This window comes from Perissodus microlepis, chromosome 15 (genome assembly GCF_051167445.1).
Source record: "Perissodus microlepis isolate ML-2025 ecotype Zambia chromosome 15, ASM5116744v1, whole genome shotgun sequence".
In the NCBI taxonomy this organism is placed as follows: Eukaryota; Metazoa; Chordata; class Actinopteri; order Cichliformes; family Cichlidae; genus Perissodus; species Perissodus microlepis.
Genome location: NC_140475.1, coordinates 3,892,804 through 3,914,103, shown reverse-complemented (window position 1 = coordinate 3,914,103; position 21,300 = coordinate 3,892,804). Strand labels below are relative to the sequence as shown.

Sequence of the window (21,300 nt, the reverse complement as noted above, 5' to 3'; positions counted from 1 at the left end):
TCCTGTGAAAAACTAACTACACTCATTTCAGTAGCTTGTAGAACCGCCTTTATCGGCAATAACTTGAAGTACTCATTTTCTGTATCAGTCTCTCACATTGTTGTGAAGGAACTTTGGCCTCCTCTTTGTTACAATGTTGCTTTGTTCATCGAGAGCACAGTCCTCCAAACTATTCAAATCGAGTTAAGTTCTGCACTTTGACTGGACCGTTATAAAACGTTGATTCTTCTCTTTCTCAGCTATTCTGCTGTAAATTTACTGCTGTGCTCGGGGTCATTGTCCTGCTGCATGACTCAGTTTCAGACAAACTTTAGCTCTCGGACAGATGGCCTCACGTTAGTGTCTAGATTACTTTGGTATGCAAAGAGGTTCATGGCTGATTGGAAGGTGCCCAGGTCACAAAACAAACCCAAACATCATCCTTGCACCACCACGCTTGACAGTTGGTATAAGGTTTTTGGTCTCATCTGTCCAAAGAACAGTCCAAACACTGTTGCAGAAGTCTTGAGGTTTGCAAACACATTTGCAAACCTAAGCTGTGCTGTCACGTTCTTTTTAGAGAGAAGAGGCTTTCTCTTGTCAACCCTTCCAAATAAGCCTAGTTTTTTTGGTCTTTTTCAAATTGTACTGTCATGATGTGTAAGATTTAACATGCTGAGGTCTCTGACTCTGAGATGGAACTTTTGTTCTGCTGTGTTGTTACACCTCAGCCGTAAAAGGGTAATGGGGTATTTTCATCACCTTGCTAGGCCGGCGACGTGGACACCCAAAACCTCAGACGAGTTTGAATCTCAGTGACCTTGACCTCAAGCTTAGATATAACACCTGAATGCTCAAGACCAACAAACGTCCAACACTTCTGCTTTTACAGAGGTGCTCAACATCTGCCTTCTGCTTACCCTCATAATTCCTAAGGAAACAGTAAAGATGTTTTCCCGTGACTATATCCTCTCATTCTGAAATAAGAAGTAAGCACACAGGAGAAAACTGAATCCCTTAGCATTAAATACACTGTAATCCATTTCATTAGCGTTTTGCTGCAACAGGATTACAACTTCTGTTTTAACCAGTAGCTCATAGTATTAGCATTATTAATAATAATAGCAAAAACTAGGTTTACAATAAGACTTCTGATGTACAACTGCTACACAGTCCTGTAGCTCTTATAATCAGGCTGTAATTGCCACTTGTGGCGATTCTTTAACAAAAGTTCTGATGCGTCCTTCTCGCTTGAATTTCATGCGAGTCGCGAAACGCAGGCTTTGAGTTGGTTATCACGAGTCGACGAGGCTCGAGAAGCCACACGGTAACAGACAGCCAGCTAAATGTGTTTTTCAAAGTTCTTAATACTTTCTTAAAATGCTTAAACAATGTGAAAGAAACTGTGTGGGGGGCAAGTTTTGGAGCTTAATACTGCAGCTTTGTTTTGCAGAGGAAGGATGAGCAATTTCAAAGATTAAGGAGGATTTGTGAACAACAGGCAGCTGGTCTGTCAAATCAACTCAAAAGACAGATGCTTTAAGTCATACACAGTCTCAACAGCTTGGTGAGGAGCTTGACAGATTAACAACAGCAGTTTCATAAGACTCATAAACAGGATTCTAATTCTTCAAATTGCTTTTTAAAAAAACAAAAACAAGGTGCAGGCCAGAGGCACCATTAGAAAGATTAATTCCTCTGAAAATTGAAGTTGACATAAAAAAAATTATTTCCACTGTAAAAGCAGTAAAACTGGGCTTTTTTTGAGCTTTTGAACTTACATGAAGACGTCCGCAGTTCAAATCAGCCGCGTCTTTGTTTTGTTTATCACTTACACTACTATAATATCCTATCTCGCGTGCTACATCGTGGTTGGAGGGGGTGCGGGGGGGGGGGGCACGTGGGCATGTGATAGAGTGTACATATGAATTATTGCATTTGTCTCACAGGCCAGGAAATGATACAGCTGAAGATTATTCAGATCATTTCCAGGCCATTTCTGAAAGCATTTGTTCCTCTCTGCTTTGATAAATGAGCTCCATTAACTGCTGATCCTTGATTTTTGCAGCTAACCACTAGATTTGGCAGGTGTGGCCCTGCTGTGAGTCGCAGTTGGCTCTACTGCAGCTCAGTAACTGTGGGGCCAAAACTCCAAAGATAGTAGAGACTTCAACGGGGAGGCAGCCAGTCCGCAGCAGGACTAAATCCTGGCTGCTGGAGATAAGGTAGCTGTTACTCAAACACTTCCTCTGCAAGGAAGAAGAACTGCACACATCTGAAGTACACTTCTAATATGGAGAGTTAATAACATTCAGAAATCATTAGTCAGTGTATGTGAATAGCTGCCTTGTTTAATATGCAGATGGCTGGTGGGGATTGTATGTGAAGGCTGCAGAATGGCACGAAACGATGCGACAGCAAGAGCTGATTTGCTCCTCTCGTAGACTGATTGATGCAGAGATTGTTTACACACGCAGCCAGTCTTTTTTCATTATGCATGAGTCTGCGTTTCTGCCTGCGCTTGTGTGTTCCTTGAGTATATGTACATATGTATGCACACATGTGTGTGTGTTTATTTGTTGTCTGCATATGATGTCTCATCCAGCAACAGCCAAGGTCTCTCACCTTCCAGCTCAGGCTCTGAACACTCTGACACATCATTTGCAGTCCGTCCTCTTTCCCTGCACTCCCCATCTCCCCATCCATCTCACTGAGGGTTTCACGCTTCTAACCGTGAAATTCACCCACATTCACAATTATGTCTTCAATCAGAGCCATCTCAAAGCTAGTAGGATAAAGCCTTTCCTTGGGAACGGCAGGAGGTCCAAATCAACACTCAGAGGACTGAGCTGGCTTATTCCTTTCTCTGCTATCTGTGCTAACGACTGACAGACTTTTAGAGGTGGGAGCAGTTGAGTTCGGGAGGCTTTTAACTTGCAATCAGGTATCCCGGGCCCACATGCTCCTTAGCATGTTGATCCTTTGGCAAACCAAAATGATTGCAGACATTGAATAATTCATGGCTGTCTAATAATGCGTCAATCACGGATGGTTTTGTTTTATTTATCACGCACTATGAACAGGTTTGTGCGTCCTCCAAGCTCTATTGCAAGTTAATATTGCATGAAGACTGCCAGCAACATGACGCTGAGTACAGCAACTAGCTTTTCTCATCAGGGATGTTGTGCTGTTTGGCTAAACAAGTCTGAAGGAGAGAGGAGGCTTTTTTTTAATAGCTTTTCAAAATAAAATGACCTTTTAAATTGTGCATGCGCCTGTAAAATCTGCAGTGAAAGAGCTCCATTGTTCGTATCTTGTTTTTCAGGTTCATTAACATTTGTTGTGCTGTAAAAGAAACATCGCCGCACTTCACCTACGTGTGTGTGTGTGTGTGTGTGTGTGTGTGTGTGTGAGAGAGAGAGAGAGAGAGAGAGAGATTATTCAGATGTCAGTCACTGAGCGCCGAAGGTCAGGACTGCGTTTTCTCCCATCTCCGTGAAGGGTGCCGAGCTCCTCTAGTGCAGTCAACCTTGGTTTGACTCAACCACTGTCTTTTTCCTACCCTTGATAAAAATCCTCCTCCTTCTATTTTAAGTTTGACTTTTTCCATTAAGTGCCGCTATTCTTTCGACCAGCATAATGGGGCATTTCAAGAATGTTGGCTTAGTCTGGCACAGGAGGCAAATTGTAACGCCTCGACAACCTTACAGAGGAGTGCTGAATAGCTCTTGGGAAATTTCATCAACTCGAGCATGACCAAGAACATACAGTGAGATGGAGACCCCAGCGGGAGGTTTTATCATACCTCACGCTGAACACAGTTTAAGTCTTCTGTGAACTGACAAGTCCCTTAAATACTTGATGTCCCCGGGAAAAAGGTCCTCTCGTCTGCATCCTGCTCTGCAGAAGGAGGCTTCGGCTGCTGTTTGAGTCACAGTCCGGCAGGGTTTCTCCCACATAACAAAAACGTCTTCATTTGTTTTTGCAAGGCTCCAATCTCTTCACATTTTCTCACACATCCTGCCACCTACATTTTAGCTCTTACTCTCAGGATGCAGATGCACTGCGAGCACGCTCATTCCATGTAAATACTGACAAGCTGGATTCGGGTACAGTGACTTGGTAGATGGAGGTCCTCCTTTGTCCGTTTTAGCTTCCTGCCCAACAGCACTCTCTTTTGGAGATTTTGGGGAAATAACCAGCAGGGTAATGATGCTAATAACAACAGAGCGTCCTGCAGCTCCGCAGCCCCAGGCATTCAGGACCCTGCGGTGAAGCAGGCAGGAAAGAGGGGAGGAGAGAGACGGAAGAGGAGCGAGTCGAAAAGAGTTTAGCAGTGCAGCGCCAACAGGAGAAGATGAGAGGGAGCGTAGACGCAGCAGCCCCAGGTGGGCCTATGAGCGCTGCGCCATCAGTCACAGTGGAACCAATGGGCTTGTGTGAAGAAACCCTCAGTCTGCTCTCCCGGACCCTCCAGCCTCTGCACAGAAATAATGAACTGACGGGCTGCTGCGTCTCTTATACGTCCGCATGCGTGTTGCTGTGTGGCTCTGGGTCAGACGGCGCCTGGGGCTAGTTTTGGAGGGGGTGGGCCGACGGTGTGGGTTGAGGGGGTGCAACCACGCGGCGTGCCACTGTAGTCGAAGGGGAGACAACGGGCTCCCAGAGCCCCCTTGCTGAGGCAGTTTCCCCCCCCGCAGAGCAAATCCCCGCTCCTCGGGATTAACCAACTTCACAGCGCATTGCTCCTACTGCACATCGGATCGAACTTCAGCTTCACACCTCCATTCACGCTCAAGCACAAGCCCTCGTGGCCCCTCTGTGGTACCCGTGACCCCTGGACAAAGACATTTTCTTCTTCTCATGACTCTCCGTGTTCCCATGCAAGCAGTAGCTCATTTACAACAGATACTGTTTACTTGAAGAGTTCAGTGTGTTTTTGCTCAGATTTAATTCCAGAACAGCAGGAAAATCTATTTGCATACAGCTTAGCTTTCTGAAGTGAAATTAGGCTGCATTACCACCAATTGTGGGGTTTTTGTTGCTTTTGTTTTTTGCCTTTAAGTAAATGAATCACTTTGTTAGGTGCTAATTCAGCTTCTCAAATGTGGAAGTTATACCTGCATGTATGCAGTTTTTGTACACAAACAGGCCTTTGGCAATGTTTTTCCAGGTGTTTACAGAAAGGTTCATTTTCCTATTTACAGTGTTCTGCGTGCACACAGTCATTTTCCAGCTCTGTGGAAGTACTTTGCTGTATTTTTCAGGCTCTGGGAAAAAAAAAGCAAGGGAGACCAAATCAGGCAGATCATCACATCTCTCTCATATTCCTCCCTCTCCGTGCCTCTTCCTCCCCCCCTTACGGTTTCTACTTTTAACTGCAATCTCCAGCTTCTTCTGCACCTTGTGTCCCATTGCTCTCTCTGTCTCTTTACAGTGCTGATTAGGTGGGCAGGAAGATGATGGGTGTATTTGGGGCCTTCGAGGCCGGCGATGTCGTATCTGTCTGACATGCTCGAGCAAAGACAGTGTCTCCTCTTCATTGTCTTCTAATAGGGCACCGGGGTCTCTGAGACAGGGAGGTAGATGGCGCATTGCGTGTGTGTACGTGCGTGCACATGCGTGTGTGTGCATGACAGTTACAGAGAAACATTGGTGAATGGTGGCAGGTGTGCTCGAGGATGGTATTAGGGAAAGGCGTGAGGAATACTGCAGGTAATGAGTAGTACGAGCTGTATGTGCTTCTGCCTCACTGATAAACTACGGTCTGGCACTTTGGACAATTTCAGCCTTTACCAACAGGCGAGCCATTTTTCTCTCACCATTTTTTGCTCCTGTGCTTTTTTTCCCTCCTCTCTCACTTCTTTTTTTTCCTCTTTCGCTCACTTCCTTCCATCTTTCACTCCTAAAGACACCCAGACACACATTAATAAAACGTATATTCCGTTTGAGCACTTGCTGCATAATTCCTACCTAGTTAGACAGGTTGCAGCAGAATGTTTGCTGGCTAATTATCAGTGGTTAGGCTGTGACAGATGCCACCATGATGGTTGGCAGCCAGTTCAGCGTCCCCGCTCAGGAGGAAGCAACAGCTGACCTTTAGAAAGCATAGGCTGGCAAGGCAAACCTTTGCAATATCCAGGCAGCGTGCCTCCCCAGGACACAGGGAGGGATCGACAGTGGAGGTGGAAGGGTTAGTTGTTATATATAGATTTGTCCTGAGTGTATTTGTGTGTGCATGTGTGTGTACGGTCAAGGTGAGGGGTTTTCACATAAACAATGATAGGCACAAACACAGTGCTATTTTCAGCTTTTGTCCAGGTCTCTCCAGCGAACGTGTGTGCAGCATATACAGTGTGCTCAGTGTGAACGCCTTCATCTATTGTCGAAGTAAGATGCAGACAGGAATTTGATAAAATTCAACGTAGGTTGATGAATACAGGTCCTTTGTGAAGCTCCTTTTTGACACAAGTATTTTGGCTTTTGCACTTCTTGTGTTTTGAAAGTGAGCGTCGTGAGCAAGGTGTGGATATGAATCAGCTGCAACCTTCAGTGCTGGAAAATGACACCAACATGAGTGTCATTTATCCGTTTTTAGTGGCGCGTTCCAAATGTGAGTCAGTGCCATTGAGAACCATGTTGATAAAGCCAACTTTACTGCATTAAAAACCATGTTTGCACCACGAGTCATGTGATAAATGTAGCTTTTCCATGCATAACAACTCTACGGCGGGTAAATTATTTATAACCCAACCATCTGGACAGTAGAGTAGGGACAGGACCCCTTTGATTGACAGGGGTGTTGGAGCCAGTCAGTGTCTTCTAGGCCTCATCGCTGCTAATTGGAGTCATTTGACTGGACAACTCATCCGTGTTTGTGCTGCTGGTGCCTTTGGAGCAGTTTTAATGGAATTAACTGACTAATAATGTGACTGTTTGTTTGCACTTTAGTTTTGGTGACTGGTGTTTTATTAGTAATCTATTAGTGTGTTGATCAGCACTGTAGTTAGCAGTATGTGTCTGTGCATTGCTCAATTTACAGTTAGGCCCTGAAGTTTTAACTGACTTTTTTTTTCTTTTTTTTCCTCTGTTCACCAACACAGAAATCAATATGTGATTGAAGTGCAGACTTCCAGCTTTAAGGGGTTTAAAAATAAGAACTGCTTTCACTGTTGTGGAATTACAGCCGTTTTTATACATAGTGTCCCATTTTTAGAGGCTCGGGTGACACCATGTGAGTGACTTTACATTGAAGAACATCGAATTTCTTTGCCTTGAGGAACTCTTGGGTTGCTTTTTCAGTAAGCTTTGGACCCTCATCTACTTGCGCTGTGAAGTACTGTTCAGTCAGTTTTGCATTTGGCTGAATTTGAATCTGAACGTGCACACTTCACAATTTCTCCTGCTGCTTCTGTCAGCAGTCATGTTATCAGTAAACACTAGTGGCCTGATTCCACTGATAGCCATACTCCACCATGTTTGACAGATAATATGGTATGCTTCAGACCATGAGCTGTTTCTTCCCCATTAGAGGTGGCGATACAGCCCCCTACAGCCAGTATTTCAAGTAAATTTGCGATGATGATAGTTCTGACGATAGGAAAAAACATTTTATCTGTGATTGCAGCTTGCAGGCAGCATCATTTATTTATTAGTGCAAACAAAATGAATGACATTTTCCTTCTTCTTCTTTTCCACTGAGCAAGTTTGTTGTTTCCACCTGTAGCAGGAACAGTTTTCTTGCATATTTTTGCAAAGCCTTGTGTTTTGTTCAAGGTTATTTAAGTAGCTCCCTTTATTTTCCCCGTGACGCACAGCTGCTGTCAACAGCCTTGTCTCATTGTAGTTGTGTGCACTAGGCAGTGTAAACACGCGATGATGCTACATCGATTATCTAATATGACACATTCATATCATGTAAAAATGCATCATTTATGTACAGACACTATGATATGGCACACTGCTATTCTCCATACTCTCCTTTCTGTCAAAGTTAATCTGAATTCCTAATCTGATACTTTTGTTAAACCTCTTGAATCAAAGCTGAAAGTCGCGCTTTCAATCACATTATGACTGATTTTAATAAAAAAATGCCCTGTATTGATGCACAGAGGAAAAAGTGCAAACACAAAAACCCTGTCATTGTCACAAAACTAACTGTACACTACACTGAATCAAAGTTTAGAAAACGAATGAAATAAAATCATTAGAAAAACATTTAATGATATTCTAAACCAAATGAGTATAGGCTCCTGAGATCTGACCACCTGCTCCATGGCTAATCATCTCCCCCCTTTTAATACACGACATATTCACTGTCTTCCTCTAAACCAACTCAACATTTTTAGCTGATTTTAATAAAAGAGACTAGCAGGAGCACTACAGGTGTCCCTCAAACCACCAGTGCTTCTGGATGAGAACAACAATAAAAAAGAAAATAGAATTACAGCTAAAGCATGGCATAAAAATCCAGGTCCTAGCACTCAAGGTTGTTTTCAACATGTAATAAAAGGCCATCATTTCACTGAGTTAGAGACAAAAAAAATATACCAACACGCATTTGTGCCTTTTTCAGAGTGTAGAGGCATAAAGATACCGGCAATGGCAATCATAATTTCACTCACCACGGGTGCACAATTCAAGTGCATGCATCATTTTCTTTCTAGCCTCCAGGGGCAGTGATGAGTATGCAGCGTTTCTCTTTTTAAGCTAAGAGCGTCTCACTGAGAGCACACAAACTAAGGCTATAAACACTTTTCTTACTAAGGATGGTGTTGACAGAAGATAAAACCCACAGTACTCTCCTATAGACATATAAATACAACACACTGCAGTCATAAAAATACCAACATACGCCGTAGTAATCTCAGTTTGGAGAAATACCCCTTTGTAAGTCAGTGTTAGTCAGTGAAAGGGACGGACAGGATGAGTCACAATCTTCACCTGTATGGTAAATGGATGGGTTCTTATGTAGCACTTTTCTGCTGGAGCACTTAAAGAGAATCACGCAGTACGTCTCATTCACACAAGCATTTTTTTTTTCTGTCTTCTATCACAGTGCTTTCTATGTAGCACTCCAGTGAACAGCCATCCCATATTATTATAGCACCTGTATTTTATCAAATACTAAACAGTAGATGAAAAGAGGCACAGACTGCACACAAATAATAGCTGTAGGCTCTGGATATAAAAAGTAAAGAACACTCAACGCGCTTTGGTGGGTTTTTTGGGGGGATTATTTTAATTTCACTAGTCCACTTAAATTTACCCTTTTTTAAACTTTCAAATCTCTTAGATTCAGTAATAATAGTAATTAATCAAGGTGACCAAACCTTATCCTTTGGCTGCGGCGACTTTTTCCCCAGCAATTTGGATGTTAATTTTAATACTAGCACCACTACTCGCCACCCTGCACCAGCACAGCGCTGCCCTACTTGGCTGCTATCAACACGGGGGCTTACGTCGGTAATGAAGTGGGGTGTCAGTCTTCCATCTTCCATCGAGTTTTGAAGAGTGCGGAGCAGTAATTGGTGTACGACCTACAGCACCGGCAGCACTCATGTCCCCCGTCCTACGTGACATTCCCATCCAATTAAATCTGCGTCTGCACACACATACAGACACTGAAAAAGTGCACACCCTCTCTATTATCGTCGCTCCCTAACTTCTCTTCCTGGTGGCCTTTCAAGGTGCCTTTTTCCATTTACAGGAGTGTTGTGCGGCATATCTGTAGGTTATCTACATACACAATGCGAATGTGTGTACGCGTATCTTGCCAAGTTGTGCGTCGAGGCATTGAGGAAACAGACTTGTGTTCCAAATGAGTTCATTTTCAGGGATTATGGTTAAATCTGTGTGGCCCGTGGATGGATTGCTCTGTCTCACAAGGATTAGCTGAAGGTGACACTGAGGTGGTAGGTCTGCGTCCATCTGTGTTTGTATGTACTCCCATAGTCTGCTCTGTGTGTGTGTGTGATTGTGTGAGTGAGTGCAGTTATGCATGGTGTGTACAAGTATGTCTGTGTTATTAGCCTAAAATGTTCTGTAATCCATCAGAGTTAATGAGTTGTGTGTGTGTGTGTGTGTGTGTGTGTGTGTGCTCTCCTACAGTGATGGCAGTGAAGTGTGTGTTGTGTACGTGGTGTCTTTTGAATGACCTTGACTTCAGTCTGTCAAATGAGCACACTTCCAGGCCGTCCATACGGGAGCAAGACTCCATCAGATCCCCAGATGTCGTAATACACAATCTGTCAGATGTGTGTACGATGAGTAAATAACAAGCAAAACACTGCTGCCCTTGAAGTAAACGAGGAAGATCTGAGAGTCCATGAATGAGCTAGTGTGCCAGAGGTTAAATCAGTGGTTCTTAACCTGAGGGTCAAGAGCCAGTTAGGTTTAAGGCAGGTCACACGGATGACTAAAGGGATCACATAGGGACACAAATTTCCATTAATTATTTCTCTCTCATGCTTAAATTGTGGTCTTTTTTTATAGCCGTCCTCAAGTAGCTACAACAGAAACTGCAGTTTTAGATACTTCCACATATTATTCTGGAGGTTGCTGCTTATTACGAACCAAAAATGTCCAGTTGGCTCTAAACAGTAAGCTGTCATTTCTATGCTATATTGTAATAGCTATACTGATTTTCCTCAATGTGGTCACTGTCATTTACCAGAAATAAAAAGGTAATAAAGACTATAACTAACAATGAACCTAATAAAAACTAAAACAGTTTCATACATAAAAAGCTAAACTGAAACAAGCAATCCCACTCTGGAAGCTAATCGAAGCTAAACTGAATTTAAAAAAAAAAAAAAAAAAAAAAAGCAAACCAATAAGAAAATACAAAACTACAATAACACTGGTAGCACTGGTATAATAAGATCATCCAGTCATCAGCCTCCAATTTGGCTGCCTGTGATCTGTAACCTAGCATAATCGCGCTTTTAGTCATAGCCGCTAGCTGCTACCCTAATAATGACTTAATCGGGTAATTGCTAACAGTTAAACAGCTAACATTAACGTGTGTGCTGCCAGGTAATACTTATGATTAGTGTTTAATCATTTGATGATATTTTTGAAATTCCTCATAAAGTGCCGTTCGGTGTTGTGAACATCAGCTATTTCAGCTGTTAGCGCTGCAGCGGCGCTGTGTGAAGATGTTTGTCATCTGGAGGAGCCAAAGACAGCACTGTGGCAAATGAGTATCTAATCCGACATTCATTTTTATTACTGAATAGTATCAGTTCTTTTTTGACAATCCTACATTGAGGCTAATTTTTCCTCACAGTAACTCCCAGCTGCCGCTAACTGTTAAGTGCAGTCAGGCTAAACTACCATTAGCTTCGCAATCAGGGACTCATTCAGAAAATAATGAAGAAAATGGTCCTCAAAATTATGTTTTGTAATGTAACGTCAAAAGATGTTAGATTAGATTTTGCAAAAATTACACATTACAAAACTTAATGCAGTTCACGTTAGACTGAATGACAAAAGCATTAGCGTAATTGCAGGATAGTTCTCACACATTATGAACTACATGAATACCAACATGAAATGTAAGCCGTACATTATTGCATGCATTGAAACATGAATGAATTTTTTAAAAATATAATTAAATAGATTGAATATTGGCTGTAAACATATTGCCACTGAAATTTTTTGGCATTTAGTTTGTGATGCTTCAGGATTTTCCTCCCTTTCCTTCTTATAACCAGACATTTATATGTGTGAAGGGTGCTGAGCTCTCTAAGGTAGGACTCGGCGGATTTCACCATCAGACATTGATTAGAAACCTGGGGAGAGAGCACACAGATACAAACAGCTGTCACATGCAGAGAAAATCAACACGGGAAATAGAGGTGCATACAAACGAGTTCAAATTAGTTGTCACAATGCTGCTGTTTTTGTTTTCATGTCTGACAATTTGTGTAGAGTAGTGTTTTTGTGAACTAGAGCTAGCAAAAGATGGGGTTTGTCTGTGTTATTCTTGGCACATTGAAGGCTACGTGTTTATTTTAAGAAAACTGAATAATTGTATTAATGTTAAATTAGACTTATGCATCTATTTAGTATTTCTCAATGATTACTGTTGACTGCATCTTTACCTAAAAGTCATTTGTCCTTTATTAGCCACATAATGCATCAGTAATGAATTTTATTTTCAGGATTAAGTGTCTTCGTGCTTCAGGAGGCAATTCCAGTGCAGCTGCAGTCGAGTACAAGACCTTAAAATACCCACAGCGAACATGTGGCCAAGACAGCCTCCTTGGGTTAATTGATGCTATATTTCTACATGTGTCCTGGTGCAAGGAAAATGTAAGCAAAGAGTGCAAGTCAGACAAGAAGATTGTGATTTGGAGAAAGGGATGTTTGAGTGCTGGTGGCCAACAGAAAGCAGGGTGATATTGGAGGTGTGGGCGCAGGCCTTACAGTTTCTGTGATGTGCTCTGACACACAGATGGCAGCTGACACAACACAGATAGACTCTCATTCTGTGCTCTCACACCCACTCTCACTCCTCTTCTCCAAAATGGATGTTTTCTCTCTGTTCACGGTTCCATGCCTCAGTCGTCTGACTTGATAGACAGATACACAGACAGATTAATCTGAAAAATATTACTACCTTTCCCTACTTGATTCCTCTCCTCTTTTTTTAACCCCTTTTCCATTGCATTTCCTCTCTATAGCCATTTAAATTTGGATGAGGCTGTAGCACATATGCAAAGAAGCTGGAAGTCACAGTTGAATGATCTCAAATGAACATCCACAGTCACAAACAGCAGCTTCCTCTGTTAACAACAGCCCACATGCACACCTGGTCTTTACCTGGACTCTTAAGGGTAATTTATGTTGTGCTCTTGAGATTTTCACCACCTGGCTGCTAATAAACAGTCTTGGCAAATGTGAAAAATGTTAATGAGAAAATGATGCCTATATCTCTGTGTAAATTATTCTGAAAGCCCTTCAGGCTGGAGCAGCCCCGTATTCTTCGAGCCAAATCACTAGCTCTTGGTTCACAACTTCTGACAGGAAACAGAGGGCTATGAGAGACTGACACTCTCTCACACACCTGTTCTTCTTCTTCTCTTCTCGTGCCTGTTCCAGTGGCAATATAGGAATCAAACAGATGCTTCATATGTCGCTGCATGCAAATATATCTCTGTTGATTTATTTGAATGAAACGCTAAAGTCGGCATGCTTTAAGGCTCGAGTTTTTGCAGGTGAACCTCCCACCTGCTAAACGGGTGTTATATGTGCTACAACTTGTATGGATGTGGGTTGGGTAGCTGAACATATTGCACTTTCTTAAGTTTTATCCAGTGAATTAACAGAAAACAACTAAAATATCAAACATACCAGTACTTGTTTCTGTCACTGCTATAGAAATTAAAATACAGTCATCGTAAAAAGAAAGTACACATTACAAAAAAAGGATCTACTGTATTTTTCGGACCATAAGGAGCATTAAGCGAAACAAAACAGTCAGATAAGTCAAACTTTACTCAACTCCTTCTTCTTGATTCCTCCATTTCCGTACCATTGATTAATTAATGCCAAATTCTCTCACACCTGCTCTATTAATGACTAACCTCGTATTGTGGTCCGTTTACAGCATCCTGCCATGCGATTGCATTTGTCCCTAACCATCAGGAACCCTCACGTTAGCTTTTATCGCAGACCTTCCCAAAGTGTGGGGCCCGCCCACACTTTGGGAGCCATGGCAGAGCCATGGCGGGCGGGGGGGGGATGAAAAGGGGGGAAAAAAGACAGGCTTCACCTGCACAAGTGCCGAGGTAGGTCTCCCCTGCAGAATTGGTTTTCCCTTCATCAGGAGCACGTGCTGGGCTGTTTAAATCACGGACAAACAATATCCCACATTCGTGATTTTTAGTTCACAAACACTTCTTGTAATGACTAACTACTCCTGACATTTTGGAGATATACATACTATACTATACTTTATACAGTAAAGTTACAGCGGGATACAAATAATATCAGGCTGATCCTGCCACGATTTGTTCCCCCGGTTCAAATCACGGACAAACAGTATCCCACAGCTGTTTATGTTTTTAAACCTATTTTGCACAGAGAGGCATTTTTTGAAAAATGTATTGATAGCAATGTTGAATATTATTACACAGGAAAAAAAACAACTACACGTAAAATAATCACATCGTGATGCCTCTGCCTTTCTAAATGGAGGGACAGTAACTGCGTGTGTGTATGTAAGCGTGTAAAACCTGCAGATAGTCAGATTAACAGTATTTTGTCTGTGACGACATTTTGAGCGCCGTGTACCACATAAAATTGGTTCAAGGTCAGTAAGCAAAACCAGAATTCATACATAAGGCGCACTGTCGATTTTTGTGAAAATTAAAGGATTTTAATCCGTGTGGAAAATACGGTAGACTGTGCCCGGCCTTAAAGTTGGGTAAATACAACCTGAGATAAAAAAAAACAAAACAAAACAAAGCTGAAATGGAGAAATGGGTCGAGGTTTGTGGCCATTGTCTTTAATTATTTTGTAATAACACCTGAATGCTCTGCAAACTGCCAAAACTGCTGCTTTTAGAAAAATGCTCACACTTGTTGATTATAAATTAATCAAATGCATGTGATAAATATGATGTAAACATGGCACCTAGCTGCTAGTCACCCTTTTACTTCTTATTGAAGGAGTAAAGGTGTATTACATTTTTCATGCAGTGCTTATGCAGTGGATTTGGTTTAATACTCCCTCCTCTCACCTCCAGTCAGTCTCTACATCCCTGAGCCAGGTTCTCCCGGAGGTTTCTTCCTGTTAAAAGGAAGTTTTTCCTTCCCCCTGTCGCCAAGTGCTTGATCGTAGCGGTTGGTCTGAATGCTGGGGTTTCTTCTGTATTATTGTAGGATCCTTACTGTACAGTATAACGCATATTTGAAACTAAGTTAGCTATAGAAAAAAAAATTATTTGATTCCTGTGAAGGTATGAGGGCTCAAGGTGACAAATTTAAAACCCCTGCTATTTAACTTTGAAACTATCAGTAGTATGAAGGTAAAATTTTTCATGATAAATATGATATTGGACAAAAAATCATCTGTTTCTGAGGTTTTCAGATTGTTCTGTGGAATGAGCTAGTAGCTGAGTTATGGTTGCCACCCTGTTTCTGCATTTTAGCATGCTGCTTGTTCAAAACTCTAGGCTGCGGTAAATGCTATATGTTGTGTTATATTGGACAAATGTTAAAATCATTTTGTTGAAGTGCAGTTCTGAGAGATTATCAGCATGAATAAATGTGTCCCCCAGACAATGCTTGCAGAGACATTTAACTGAAAACAAACTGCCAAATCCCTTCAAACCCCGAAGAGCGTGACACGCTGATTTGATCGCAAACTGACAGTTTTTCTTTTACAAACAAGCTGGATTTACTCACATACTAACACAGGTTTTTGAAATCCACATTAGAGTGCACATTTGGTGGTGTGTGTGGGGGGGCAGTGGGAAGAGACTACGATAGACTGTGTTCATGAGCGTGAGATAGCTGGAGTTGTTGCAGGGATTAATGTGAGTTTGTAACTTAAGGGCACGAGTTGCTGCTTGATATAATCTAGAGCATCGGTTCCTCTCTGCAGGCGATAAATGCTTTTTTTCCCTCTTTTTTTTGCATTCCAGTGAGCACGCTCAGTTTTTTTAAGGTTACGCTGCTGTGAACCTGTATGGTTTAAGCATACTTAACAGCTTGAGTAAATGCAGGATTTGTTATCATGCCTTTCCTGTTTGTGCACTGTATTCCACCACTTGCTGTTTGCATCTCAAGGCTTTTAATAGCAAGTGTGGAGGATACTGTAGCCATAGTCCATGTTTGTATGCGATTCCAGAGTAGTTGTAACTGCAGCACGACGCACTCCTCTGCCTCTTAATGGATCTTTTTGTCAGTGCTGAGGTGTATAGAGCCCAAGTGGTTTTGTTATCCTAACAAGGTTTTTTTTTCTCCCTTTCCTCCCGACTCACTTTTCTCACTCTATAAACGCTGTAGTTTGTATCTCGGGGGAAATGATGCATGTCAGTATCTCAATGACTGGCAGCTCATCCATTAAGGTTTATCGCATGTGTGTGAAAAATAGAGACAAGTATGGAGAAAAGCATGGTTCATCATCCCCACTACCCTCCAGTTAACTACATTAGTGAATTGGATCCAGTGCCTTGGGTGCCTTCTTGATGATTAGATTGCATGACTTGCGTGTTTTGGAGACAGCTAGTCTATGGACATGTGGTCAGAAATGGAGGCTGTGTGGTCAGCATTAAAAGGCAGGAACCGGTCGACAGCTTCCAAATTAACCAGAGGCGGTACAAACGAGACCAAATGTGTCAGTCGTCAAATGAACTGCAACAGCCAAGCAGTGACCTCAGATGATGAAAAATTAGGCCAACGGGGGAAGTGTTAAAAGGTGCAGTTCCTCAAATAGCCACTGAGCGTCGACTCCAAATGGGAATCAGTCCCCACGGGCTCCCATATCAATCTGCCAACCTTTAAAGCAAAATTAAACGTCTTTGAGGCCTGGTGCTACAAAAAATCTCTCATTTCTATTACCGATTTTCTCCTTCATGATAAATTAATGAGGGGGAAACCTTTTTTTTTATAACCTTCCTCTTTTTCATTCAGCTGCTCCGTTTAGAAGTTGCCACAGTGGATCGTCTTCCTGCATCGCTGAGCTGTCCCAAACCCAACTAAAATCTGAGCATCTTCACCGCCTCCAGCTCCGCCTGGTGTCTTTTTGATAGTGCTACTATCTCCAGCCTACCTGTTTAACACCTACAAAAGCTTGAAGTTAAGCTTAATTAGGTGCATGGCTGCTCCAAGTGATCAGTGGTCATTGACACAGTCCCCTCGCTGCCAGCTAGGCTTCGCCCTTAGCTAATAAGAGTCACTGAAGTGGAAGCGTGTTTCTGGTGTCTTTTTGAAGCATTTTTAATGCAACTATCTGATAAATATCATAACTTGCTGTGCAGGTATTTGTTCCAACAGTCCATCTAAGATATCAGTCCTCTACTTTTAGTCAGTGTAGCATCTCATTTGCATGTTATTTAGCTCTAATAAGCAGGTATCTGGTATCTGTCTATGGATACAACGTTGCACTTCACTCTCTTCCTTTAAAAAGGGAGTTTTTCCTTCTCACTGTCGCCAAGTTCTTACTCACAGGGGGCCGTCTGATTGTTGGGATTTTCTCTCTATTATTGGCGCTACATGATTTAAAATTAAATACAGTTGTGATCAATTTTGCTCTAAAACGGCCTCTAAAAAGCTCAACAATGCATAGTCCAGAAGCAGTGTGTCATTATGCTGTGGCTACGTCCATATTTTATATTGCCTCTGATACATTTCATGGCATGAATTCCTGCGTCACATTAGATCACACTTACCGATTGATGTTATTCTTAGATGATATAGCACATTGATGTGGTTCCATAATCAGAGGAAACAAGATGGCGAGCACACGCATGCACATAACAGATACACATACATATTCACAAGGCTTTAGATGTGTAATGCCACTGAGCAAATCCGACGGCAGGCTGCATTTGGTTCATTTTTATGGTCTGTGAGTCAGATGTTTGTTTCCTAGTTATTGTTAAAAAGTGAGGGCCTGAGGGCCAATATCTTCTTATGTACTGCATTTTCTCAGCAGCCTGTAATGACATCAGTCTTAGCTGGTGAAGCCCACGTCCACCACACGTTCCAGCTTTTTGAAGATGACAGAAATGGGTTTAATCTTTCGGCATTCTCTTGAAGTGCCAAATCAGTCTTATAGAAGAAAAAAATAAATAAATAAAGACTTGATTCTATTTTAAAAAGGATAAAACTAACAAACAGTCTGACAAGTATTGTCTGTGTATAACATCTCTTCATATTGTGCATTCCTTTGTACCATACAGCTCAAACAGTATTAAGAGCACATTGCAGGGCAGGGCTTTTGCTCAGGATAGTTTGATATCATTGATGAACATGTGCACTGTAGTTTCCAGTATTTTTAGTGAACATCGTCAACGGCATCCTGATGCCTTAAATACCATCAAGGGACCTAATATGTATTCATCTGCCACCCTAAAAAAATGGTTTTCAGTAAATGTTCTATTTGGCTAAAAAGTGAAGTACCAAGCTGTGTTAGAAAATTACTTTGTTAGATTTACTTTGTCTGTAAGAATGACTAGGATTGGCGCTGGGTGCCACAGATTGTTAGGGAAATTGGAAAATGCTGGAGACGGATGGAATTGTCCAATAGGGAATAAAAATAACTCCAGCCTTTTGGTTTTGTCGCTGGTGAAAAATGCAGTGTAGCCAGTAAACATACACACCACCCACCAATAACCAGGTTGTATGCCGATAAGTCAATCAGATTATCCCCCCCCCCATCAATTTTATTAATTACCAGTTAATTAATTAAGGTCGGATCGCCACGTAGAGTCTGCAGACAGGTGGAGAAATGGCACGTCCATCTGCCAATCGGCGCGGCAGCTGCGGCTGCATATTTTGCACGTCATCCGTCTCGATTCACCTGTTGTTATCAAACATAATGGTTCTCATGCAGTCTGGTCATGTGGGAACACAATCACACTTTGCGGGGATGCCTCGCACCTGGGTGACACGAAATTATAACGCTGATTTGTTGACGCATTAGTCGCGGTGCGCGCCGCGAGCATCAGCCTGTCATTTTTATCCGCGTTACGCATTCGAAAGCCGAGCCTCGTCGAAAGCCTGGCCTCTTTCTTTCATTCACAACCTCGTCCTGCCCTTCCTATCAGTCTTTCGTTCTGTCTCTAACCCGACATAAAGGAACACAATCCCACGTTGTTTGTTTCGTTGTAACCCCGCAGCTGCATTTTCAAGATGATTGTCCCTGCGTGATGAAACAGTCGCTGTCAAGAGCTACAGACGATTACATGGCTTCACGCGGTGATCAGTCTGTGTGTAAACACTTTTTTTTAAAAGAAAGCAATCGATGTAGCGCAGAACGTCGATGATTAAACTCATACGTTGTCTTTAGTGACGATGAAAACAGCTTCTGTCTGACTGAGGGAAGAGGAAACAGAAGGACAGAGATAGTCTTTGTTTTTGTAATCAGCGGAGTGTCTCCCTCCTTGCTTTGGCTCCTCTGCCTTGGAGATATAATCGAACCATATACACCCACTCTCGAGTCTTTTTAGTGTCAGTCCTCATGTCACGGTTCACGTTAAATGCTTGATGGTGAATCACACACGTAATGAATTCAATCAGATTTGCAACCTGCGAAACAGCCCCGAGACGGCGGCTTTCTTCTGACCCGCACGTGTTCCCTTTTATTACAACTCCTGACCCTTTCTGATTGGATGATAGCTGTGCTGTGTTTACATTAATGGGATTTGAAGCCCATTTCCCTAATCTGCTTCTTATTGAAAGATACTGGGTCTCACGTGATGAGCACATTGTTATCTGAAGAAGTCAGAATGGCAGTGGTTATTCAGCATTATAGCTATTTCTGTTTTGTGTCTAAAGCTTTGAATTTGGAGAAATGCAGCCAGTATTTCTAATCGTCTGAATATTTGAAGAGCAAGAATTGGAATCAGATAAAGTGCTGCAGGAAAAATTATCTCTTCTTTCAAAATATGTAAAAATATAATTGCATAAATGTTTTATTCCAAGCCCTAGCAAAGTTTTTCCCTTTACAATAATACCCAGGGCTATTATCTGGCTCTTTAGCAGCCACTGTGTTCACTAGCTGGTCGCCAACTGCGTCTGCTATACGAATGAACCAAAACTGCGACACCACGGGCCACGAGACATTTATTATGTGCAGAAATATGGAAACCGGCTGTTTGCAGCAGTGCCGTGTGACTTTTGTCTGTCCCGTAATCAGCATCACTCAGCAGCATCTGACCCTTAAATTTGTGAACCTCCCCCGATGTGGTCCGAGGGGTAATTACATCTGCCAGGGAATGACCACGTGCTAGTCCTTCTATCTCAGCGGGGTTCGGTTACTCAACCTGATTCGGGCAAGTGTGTGAGTGTGAGTGTTTGAAAAGTGCTAATTGGCACTCTTGAGTGTTTCAAGTCCACCTTTCCTAGAGCAGCTTCTGTGTCACCACTTTGTCAGACTGACACTCGATTTTAAACCCACCCCATCCCCTCGGCAGCTGTTGCCAAGGTCATTATCAGACCCCGAGAATATTCCCAAAGGCTAATTCACCCATATCCTCTGGCACTTTATCTAACAGCCTTCTCACAGGAAGGTGGATGCAATGAGTGCTTCCAGGTGTCATTTAAATTCAGCCTGACTTCAAATGCTGCACAGACCGCGGTGGCAAAGCATCCGTACGCTAAAACAAACACCTGTATGTTGTATGAATGGGAGAAGACACCTGTGCCGTAATGAAGGTCGTTGACCCCAGTGAGAAAACTGGAGTTAAAACTGACTTTTAAGTGTGGGACTTTTAATATTCACTCAAGCGCTTCAAATGTAAGATTTTGTTGTCTTGGGAATTCTGCCCCCAGTTTCAGACAAAGGTGTTTTTCTTTACAACAAAGACGCAACCCTGATTACGGAGGCTCGCTTTAGTCTGAATGGATGCGTGTTTTAATCACAAATCCTGGATCCGTTTGCGCCTCTTTAATGAGGCCCGCTCCAGCTGGAAGGCTGTCGGCGCGGCTGCTTTGATCAGTGGCCCATGGACACGGGATTACACTGCTAACACACTGCGCTAATGGAGCCGCAAGTCAAAAACACACACGCAAACACACACCCGCGTGGCGCATGCACGCACACACATGCCCAAACAGGAATGCAAATGTTGGAAATATACATATAAAACGCACACACTCAACCTCTGACAAGGGCACAATCCAATAAGCCAGCGTCTTGTTCTCATGCAGCCCTTTGTGTCAGGCCCTTTCATCTGGCTGTGTCTGTTTGGGTCGGCTGAGTTTTAGGCTCCGCGTTGACGTCTCTGCCAAAGAGGGCTCAGCGAGTAAGGTCCAAAGCTCAGTGCTGACACACAGCCCAACTCTAGAGACTAATGGCTTGTAGCTCCCAACATATGTTGTTTTGTGTAATTGCTTTAATTGCTGTCATTGTACGTAATGGTTGGTCTTTTTCATCTTCCCTGGTGGTGTAGGCATTCTGCTAATTATATCTGTCAGCTCTGCAGCCAAATTGAGCGTTTCACTGTGAATTCAGAGCAGTGGGAACTTTTAAAATCAGAGCATTTCTGTAAACTATTGGTGTGCGTGTGTGGGTGTAAATGAGTGACTGACTGCTGGGTGTTACATAAGTAATTCTTTCATCCTGGAGCTGTTTAATAGAAG

General features: G+C 42.5%; 1 protein-coding gene across 6 annotated transcripts in view; it reads left to right on the top strand.

The window, feature by feature from the left end:
- The window catches only part of klhl29 (kelch-like family member 29), a 254,720-nt gene that overhangs the window by 215,690 nt on the left and 17,730 nt on the right, over window positions 1-21,300 (top strand). The gene's annotated exons all lie outside the window — the stretch shown is intronic.